Source organism: Mastomys coucha, chromosome X (genome assembly GCF_008632895.1).
Source record: "Mastomys coucha isolate ucsf_1 chromosome X, UCSF_Mcou_1, whole genome shotgun sequence".
NCBI classification, from domain to species: domain Eukaryota; kingdom Metazoa; phylum Chordata; class Mammalia; order Rodentia; family Muridae; genus Mastomys; species Mastomys coucha.
The window spans coordinates 46,639,764-46,648,504 of record NC_045030.1 but is presented as its reverse complement, the minus strand read 5'-3'; the positions used below and the strand labels follow the sequence as shown (position 1 = coordinate 46,648,504).

Sequence of the window (8,741 nt, the reverse complement as noted above, 5' to 3'; positions counted from 1 at the left end):
TTGAGACAGGGTCTCACTATATAGTTCATACTGGCCTGACTTGCTGTGTAGACCAGGCTGGCCTCAATTTCACAGAGATTCCTCTGCTTCTAACCCCTTGCCCAAGTTCTGTGATTAAAGACATGTGCCACCATGCTCATGTCTTTTACTTCTTAATATTTTTATATTTAACTTTTGAAATAATAGACTTTATTCTGACATTGTCATACCTACACTATCATGTGCCTTGTTCATGATCCCCTGCTATTTTTTCACCCATCTCCTGCATTTTCCGATATACTGTATAGTCATCTCACTATTTTCTTTTTAAAGAAAATATTTTTACATTTAATTTTGTGTATCTATAAGTATCTATGTAGGGGGCAGTGTATGCAGATGAGTGTAGGTACCCATAGAAGCCAGAAGAGAGCATCAGACCTATTGGAACTAGAGTTACAGGCAGTTGTGAGCCTCACAGTATGTGTGTGTGTGCTGGGAACTGAACTGAGTTCCTCTTGAACAGCAGTACATTCTCTTAACCACTGAGCCATTTCTCCAGCCATTTCTTTTGTGTTTGTCTTTTAATAGACTGTCTTTTATTCTTTGACAATGTCATACACACAAACAATACATTCTGGTTATATGCTCCCAAATCCCCTCTCCCACTTTCTAATAGAACTCCTAGCTCCCCCTTTACCCTTCCTTAGGCAACTTCAACATGTCCATTCCCCATTCCATGTCCTCTCAGCTATTCTTTTTTTCTTGTTTTATTATTGTATGTGTGTTAATGTTTCATTACCATGTATATCTGTTCATCATGTGCATTCCTGGGGACTGCAGGGGCCAGAAGAAGACACTGGAACCACTGAAACTGGATTTACAGATGCTTGTAAGCTGCCATGTACTTGCTGGGAATCAAATCAAATCTAGGTCTTTTGGAAGAACTTTCAGTGTTCTCTCTCTCTCTCTTTTTTTTTTTTTTTTTTTTTTTTTTTTTTTTTTTTTTTTTTTTTTGGTTTTTCGAGACAGGGTTTCTCTGTCCTGGAACTCACTCTGTAGACCAGGCTGGCCTCAAATGCAGAAATCCGCCTGCCTCTGCCTCCCAAGTGCTGGGATTAAAGGCGTGTACCACCACCACCCGGCTCTATTTTCTTTACTATATATTTCTTCCTTCAATCCAAGCTAGAATAAAACCTTCAAGAACAAAAGGATCATGGCAGGCATGGTCCTGCACTTCCATAACCCCAGTATTTAAGAGGGCACAGCAGAAAGAGGAAGAGTTTGAGGACAACTCCACTATGTAGTAAAACCTTGTCTCAAATAAAGATAAAACAGGGACTAGAGAGATGGCTCGGTTATGAGGAATGCTTTCTCGTTTTTCAGAAGCCCTCAATTAAGTTCCGAGTGACTCAAAACCATCTGTAACTCCAGTTGCTGGTGATCTGATGCCCTCTGCTTGAACTTTCATCAGATGGTACGTACACATGCACTCTTGCAGGCTCACATACAATTAAGAAGACAAGACGTGAAGAAAACAGAAAAAAAAAACATTACAAAGAGCAGAGGTCTTTCTGGTGTTCACAGACACAAGTACTCACAGCAGCATTTGACATAGTATAGGTTCAGCAGGTATTTACAAAATGAATGAACAAACTTTTCATGACTATTTCATACCCTTGGTAAATACTTATTGTCTTAGTTAGGGTTTCCATTGCTGTGAATAGACATCGTGACCACAGCAACTCTCACAAAGGGAAACATTTAATTGAGGCTGGCTTACAGTTTCAGAGGTATAGTCCATTATCATCATAGCAAGAAACATAGCAGCATCCAGGCAGGCACAGTACAGGAGGAACTGAGAGTTTTATATCTTAATATGAAGACTGCTAGGAGACTGTCTTCCAAGGCAACTAGGAAGAGGTTCTCAAAGCCCACCCTTACAGTGACACACTTCCTCCCACAAGGCCACACCTACTCTAACAAGGCCACACTTCCTAATAGTGCCACTCCCTGGGCCAAGCGTATTCAAACCACCACACTTAGTGAGTTGTCCTGTGGGGGTTATGATCTTAGGAAAGTATGGTGTTTAGGTTCTGTGTCCAGAGACCCATGAAAATGTTAAATTAGAAAAAAAATCTATTGAATTTACTCTTCCCTGTATATTTGCTCTTCCCTGTATATTTGCTTGGAATTTTTCTTTTTCTTTTTTAAAGATTTATTTATTATTATAAATCAGTACACAGAAGAGGGTATCAGATTTCATTATGGGTGGTTGTGAGCCACCTTGTGGTTGCTGGGATTTGAACTCATGACCTTCGAAAGACCAGTCAGTGCTCTTACCCACTGAGCCATCTCACCAGCCCCCTTTTTTTTTAATTGTATTTTTTTAAGATTTATTTATTATATGTAAGTACACTGTAGGTGACTTCAGACGCACCAGAAGAGGGCGTCAGATCTCATTATAGGTGGTTGTGAGCCACCATGTGGTTGCTGGGATTTGAACTCATGACCTTCGAAAGACCAGTCGGTGCTCTTCCCCACTGAGCCATCTCACCAGCCCGGAATTTTTCTAAGTTAAGGAAAATATTGGAGAAAAGTATACAAGGTACTAGACTGCAAGTGATGAAAGTGACAGTGTCCAAAGTTAGGCATGATGGCACACAACTGTAATCTTAGTATTCAGAGGGTGAAGACAGGAGGGCCAGAAGTTCGAGGCCATGCACGGGCTACATAGTAAGTTTCAAGCCAGTCTGAGATACTTGAGACCTTAACGCTAAACAAAACAAAGCAACGACAAGAAACAGAGAAAACCCTGCCAGTGGCCCTGTCTTAGGTAGGATTTAACTGCTGTGAGCAGACACCATAACCAAGACAACTCTGATAAGAACAACATTCAATTGGGGCTGACTTACCATCAAGGTGAGAGTATGACATTGTCCAGGTAGGCATGGTACAGGAGGAGCTGAGAGGAGCTGAACATCTTGTTCAGAAGCCAAACAGGAGAAGACTGGCTTGCAGGCCTCTAGGACAAGGGTCTTAAAGCCCACACCCACAGTGACACACTTTCTCCCACAAGGCCACACCTACTCCAACAAGGCCATACCTCCAAATACTGCCACTCCCTGAGCCAAGCATATTCAAACCACCACAGTCCCACTAAATGATTTGAACAGAAATTTACTATGCTGCCACTCAGTAGAAAAAAAAAATGGATGGCATAAGGATTCATAGGAAATGAGGGAAATATAAAAGATTGAATGAAGTGCAACCAGAAGCCTTCGCTGTAAATAGGAGAAAGGACAGAGCTTTGGAGACTAAAGGCAGGAGATAGAAAGAGAACTGGCAGTGGTCACCAGACCTCAGTGGCAACAAAGTTTAATCAAAAGTAAAACTCAAAGTTACCTGCTGAGAGCACTCAGAATGGATTAGCATCGAAACCTTTTTGCAAAACATTATTATGATAAAGCCCAAATATAGTGGATAGAAAGCAGAACTGCTTTGAGTGAAGCCATGTGAGTGGAGTGAGCCCAGACTTTGCCCTTAGAACATCATCTTGTGTCCTTTTACAGGAAGGGATACATACCTGCCAAGGGTCACACTGGTATCTGTCAGAGGACGGCCTTTGTGAAGATCATTCATGGTAATCAATTGGCATCTACTTGCAGCATCTACTTTCCTGCCCTCTGGCTTCTTTCTTTCCTTTCTTTTCTTTCTTTTTTGATTTCTTAGTAGCTCTCTCGCTATCTCTGTCTCTCTCTTTCTCATTCTCTCTCTTTTTCTTGACAGGCTCTCATGCTGTAGTCAAGACCAGTTTGGGATGCCTCCTGGGACTTCTCCTGTTTCAGTTTCCTGAGTTTCTGGGATTCTAGGTGTGGACCAATCACACCCAGTCATCTCTTGACTTTTGCTCTGGTGTCTGCCTTGTTAACCTTTCCCACATTCTTTGTAACTGCAATTTCCTCTCTTTGTGTAGTCATAAAGTACGTCCTTATCTTGTGCTGACAAACCGCTGTCTCTCCCTAGCCCTCCCTTTCCTTCCCTGCCTTTATCTTTCAGGGAAGGGGTCATACAGTTTGGGGGTGGAGGGGAAAAGCTCCTAGAGTCATCTCAAACTAAGGAAAAAGTCCACCCAAGATTTCTATATACTGGAACAGTCCTGTGGCTATACTCAAAGCCATGGTGTTCAAAGAACCAACAATATCCAAACAGACCCAAGGTCAGGGAATTGGCCCTGCGAGTCCAGACTCAGGGAAGGCAAAAACTACTGGAGTTACTGGATAAAAGATCCAGGAGGAAAGTTGACTTGTTGGGGGTCAATATGGATAATGGGATGTGTATTTAGATAGAAAGTATATGAACTAGAAGCCAAAGAGCTGAAGGGATTCACATCTTAAATGTAAATAGTCTCAGTGTGTGCTACCTGAGCCAGATTATTTTGTTTGTTTGCTTGCTTGTTTTGTTTTGTTTTTTAAAGATTTATTTATTTATTATATGTAAGTACACTGTAGCTGTCTTCAGACGCACCAGAAGAGGGTGTCAGAACTCATTATGGGTGGTTGTGAGCCACCATGTGGTTGCTGGGATTTGAACTCAGAACCTATGGAAGAGCAGTCAGTGCTCTTACCCGCTGAGCCATCTCACCAGCCCTTTGTTTTTTTTTGCTTTTTGGTTTTTTTTGAGATAGGGTGCTGGGCAGTGGTGGTGCACGCCTTTAATCCCAGCACTTGGGAGGCAGAGGCAGGCGGATTTCTGAGCTCAAGGCCAGCCTGGACTACAGAGTGAGTTCCAGGACAAACAGGGTTGAAAAACCAAAAAAAAAGATAGGGGAGTTCCTGGCTGTCCTGGAACTCACATTGTAGACCAGGCTGGCCTCAGAGATCAGCTTGCCTCTGCCTCCAGAGTGCTGGGCTTAAAGGTGTGTGCTGCCACTGCCCAGCTTGGTCCTCAGAATTTTAAAAAGGGCTGAAGATATACAACTCAGTGATAAGTGCTTATCTAACACATGCAAGGACCTCTGCTCAATTCATTGTACCTGGGGTGGGGATATGGAGAAAAACCTGACTGCACCAGAAGCAACTGGAAAGGACCGGAGATCTAAACTTCTCCCTAAAACATAGCCCAGAGTGACTGAATCTGAGTCATATCCTGGAATTAGTCGTCTCCCAAAAGACCTTCTGGTGATGCTGACTCACCAGCAGGCTTCAGGATAACTGGTCTATAGACTAAAGTTCAAATCCTTTACAGAGCCATGTATGGATGCATTTAGTTGTATCTCACCCAATTTATACGCTGGATCTCTGTCTCCGAATACTTGAGAATGTGACTACCTACATTTAGAGACAGGGCCTTTGAAGATGTATCTAAGTTAAAGTGTGACTGTCGTAGTGGAACCTAATAATACCCGATTGATGTCCTTAGAATAGGAGAGGAGGCCATTAAAAGCAATATCAATGGTGCACATGCATGGTGACCGTATGAGTGCCTAGGAAAGAAGGGTAGCAATGTGCGAGCAAAGGGCCAAGGCCTTAGAAGAATGTGAACTTTTCACGCCTGAGACTTCATTCTTCAGCAAGGACAACAAGACTTCTAGCCTTCTGATCTGAGACCAAACAACTTTTGTATCTGGTATTTTTGTTATGGAAACTCAAATGGACTAAGACAAAATTTTTTGAGTCTGGCCCGGAGGAGTTCTCTCAAGCTTCTGCCGCTCTTTGTATCCTTCCTCCCCCCTCAGCCATTTTAAATATTGAATCCTCAGGAAACTCCAACTGTTGACCTCCGGGGTTCTATTTAGTGAAATGGTATTCACAAATTAATGCCTCTCATAGAGGTTACTTGAAGAACGGATGCGATCAGCTATTGCTAAAATCCTTTTCGTGATATCTGTTAAAGAAAGGCTGTATCGTGATGGGTATGGTGACCCACTGCAAGGGAATTCTGCAGCAGAGGAAGGAAGTTAGGTTCAGCTTCGAACATAGGAAGGAAGAATAGCAGTATGTACCCAAGGAAAAGGCTAGGGTCAACAAACAGAAAACTGCCAAGAGGAAATGTCAAGTCGAAGGGAATTCTTGCTGGATGCTGACCAGAGTGATGAACACAGGCAGAGTTTGATCAGTTTGATCAGGTACTGAGGGTGGTGGTTGCTAGAGGCTCAACTTCTTAGTAAAACTGGACTAGCTGGTCTCAGGACACAATTCAGTATCTGAGAGGAGACAGACCCCAGTTTGGTTAAGGACAGAGCCTTTGTCACTTTTTAATGCAATTAACATAGTGTGAGCACAGCAAACACACAGTGAATGTCAGCAGCTCCACTCTAGCCATAAGGCATGAACTGCCATTCTTGTGTACAAAGATCTTTGGTTCCATTTCTATGCCTTATTATGTTCTGACCTGTCAGCTTAAGTTCTGCGGCTTCATGTACCCACTTCTTAGTTGTCCTTCAAGAAGGAAGTCTTAGCGAGCGAGCTGTGATGCTGCACACCTCTAATCTTAGCGCTTGAGAAACTGACACGGAAGGGACCAGAGTTCAGAGCCACAGCCCAGCTTAATGGCGCACACCTTTAATCACAGCACTTAAATGGCTGAGGCAGGTGGATCTCTGTGAGTTCAAGGCCAGTCTGGCTGAGTTCCAGGACAGCCAGAGTTACACAGTAAGACCCTGTCTTGAAGAAAAAGCCATACAAACAAATCCAGACTCCCCCCACACACACCTCAAAAAAAAAAGTGTTAGTAGCCAGCCTTGGCTACATAGCAAGTTGGAGGCCATCCTGGGTTACACGAGACCCTATATTAAAAACTAAATTAATGCTGAAATCTAATGTAGTCTGCTTTGATCTGCATCCAGGACCCCTCTTGTTGGTTCCACTAGACAGACATCACTGCAGGAGTGGGCTCTGGCAGATGAGTGGTAGAACGCTTTAGAAGGAACCTAACTTAAGAGCATCCTGCAAGGGCTGGAGAGATGGCTCAGTGGTTAAGAGCACCGACTGCTCTTCCAGAGGTCCTGAGTTCAAATCCCAGCAACCACATGGTGGCTCACAACCATCTGTGATGGGATCTGGTGCCCTCTTCTGGAGTGTCTGAAGACATGGTGACAGTGTACTCACATATATATAGATAAGTTAATTAATTAAATATATATTTTAAAAGAGCATTCTACGTGCTTGGCATTCTGGTAGGCTTGTGATCAGAACATCAATAGAAAGAATGCCCGAGGATGCAATACAGTTTCATTGGCAGAATGCTTGTGCCAGCATCATGTAAAGCAGGCATGGGCCAATGCAGCATTTAAGAAGGAGAGATAAGAAGATGAAGAATTCAAGGTAAGCCTGGGCTATGTGAAGCCCTGTCTCATAAAACAGAACCACAAAAATAAAACAAAACTACTATGGCCAAAGTTCTTTCTTTCCATTCGGCTGGAGAGATAGCTCAGCAGTTAAGAGCTTATTCATTCTTTTTTGTGGAGAACCTGAGTTTGGGGTGTCTGAAGACAGCTACAGTGTACTTACATATAATAGTGAATGAATCTTTGGGCCTGAGCAAGTGGAGCCAGAGTGAGCAGAGGTCCTTGAATTAATTCCCAGCAACCACATGATGGCTCACAACCATTTGTATAGCTACAGTGTGCACTCATATACATAAAAATAAATAAATAAATCTTTAAAAAAAGAAAAAAGAGGAGAAGAGAAACAAACAAGAAAAAGAAAGTTCCTAAGAGAATTTAAAATATAACTACATGTGATCTAGCCATTACACTACTGGGTCATGTGCATTCCATGTTCACATTAACTGCAGCAGTATTCATAATAATTGAGAAACAGAAATAACCTGAATGTCTATCAACTGATGATTGGATAAAAAATGCGATTTTTGACAACATGAATGGAACTGGAGATAATTATGTTAAGTGAACTAAGCAACACAGAGAAGACAGCATTGATTTCATCTAAGTCGATAGAATGGTAGTTAGCAGAGAGTGGAGAAAGTATGGGATTGAGAGAGGGTTAATCAATGGGCAATTAAGTTGCATTTGAATAGGAATAAGAACTGGTAGAGTGCCCTGGTGATGTGCCTTTAATTCCAGCACTCTGTATGCATAAGTAGAAAGATCTTTGTGTGTTAGAGGGCGGCTGGAGCTACACAATGAGACCTTGTCTCAAAACAAAACAGATCAGGCTTTCGAAAAATTTCACTAAAAAGTGAAACTGATAGAAGATATAGTTTATCATTATTTAAACACATACACAATGGTTTTTTAGCTATCACTTGATGTCCACTAAGTATGCACATTTTTTTTTTTGCTTTTGTATATCGGTTAAAAATAAATTTAACTAGGTGTTAGGATGTGTTAGTAGTCCTGACTCTCAGGAAATTGAAGCAGATGATCATCTAGGTTCAGGAGTTCAAAAGCAACTTAAGTAGTGTAGCAATATCCAATTGCTTAATAAAGGACTAAGGTTGTTGGTCAGTGCGAGGGTCCTTGCCTAGCATTGCGAAGGGCTGAGTTCAACCTCTAGTTCTATAAAATGTGTTCATTCTGTTGAAGTGGGATCTTACCATGCAGCCTGGCCTCAAATCTTCAGTGATCCTCCTGCCTCACATAACCTCCCAAGTGCTAAGATTACAGGGATGCTGCACTGCGCTACGCATGTTCTGCATCCTCTGTTTCCTCCTTCAGCCTTCAGGGTGTCCAGACACTGCTGCACACCAGTCTGGAAGGATGAAGCAAAATACAGAACAGGTAGGGTCTGTAGGACCCTGGT

At 42.4% G+C, this 8,741-nt stretch overlaps 1 protein-coding gene across 1 annotated transcript in view; it reads right to left on the bottom strand.

The window, feature by feature from the left end:
• Xiap (X-linked inhibitor of apoptosis) overlaps positions 1-3,755 on the bottom strand; it is a 51,046-nt gene extending 47,291 nt beyond the window's left edge. Inside the window, exon 1 of the mRNA XM_031354932.1 lies at positions 3,563-3,755. The gene's annotated coding sequence lies outside the window, so the exon portion shown is untranslated. The remainder of the gene's footprint in view (positions 1-3,562) is intronic.
• Positions 3,756-8,741: the final 4,986 nt, after the last annotated feature.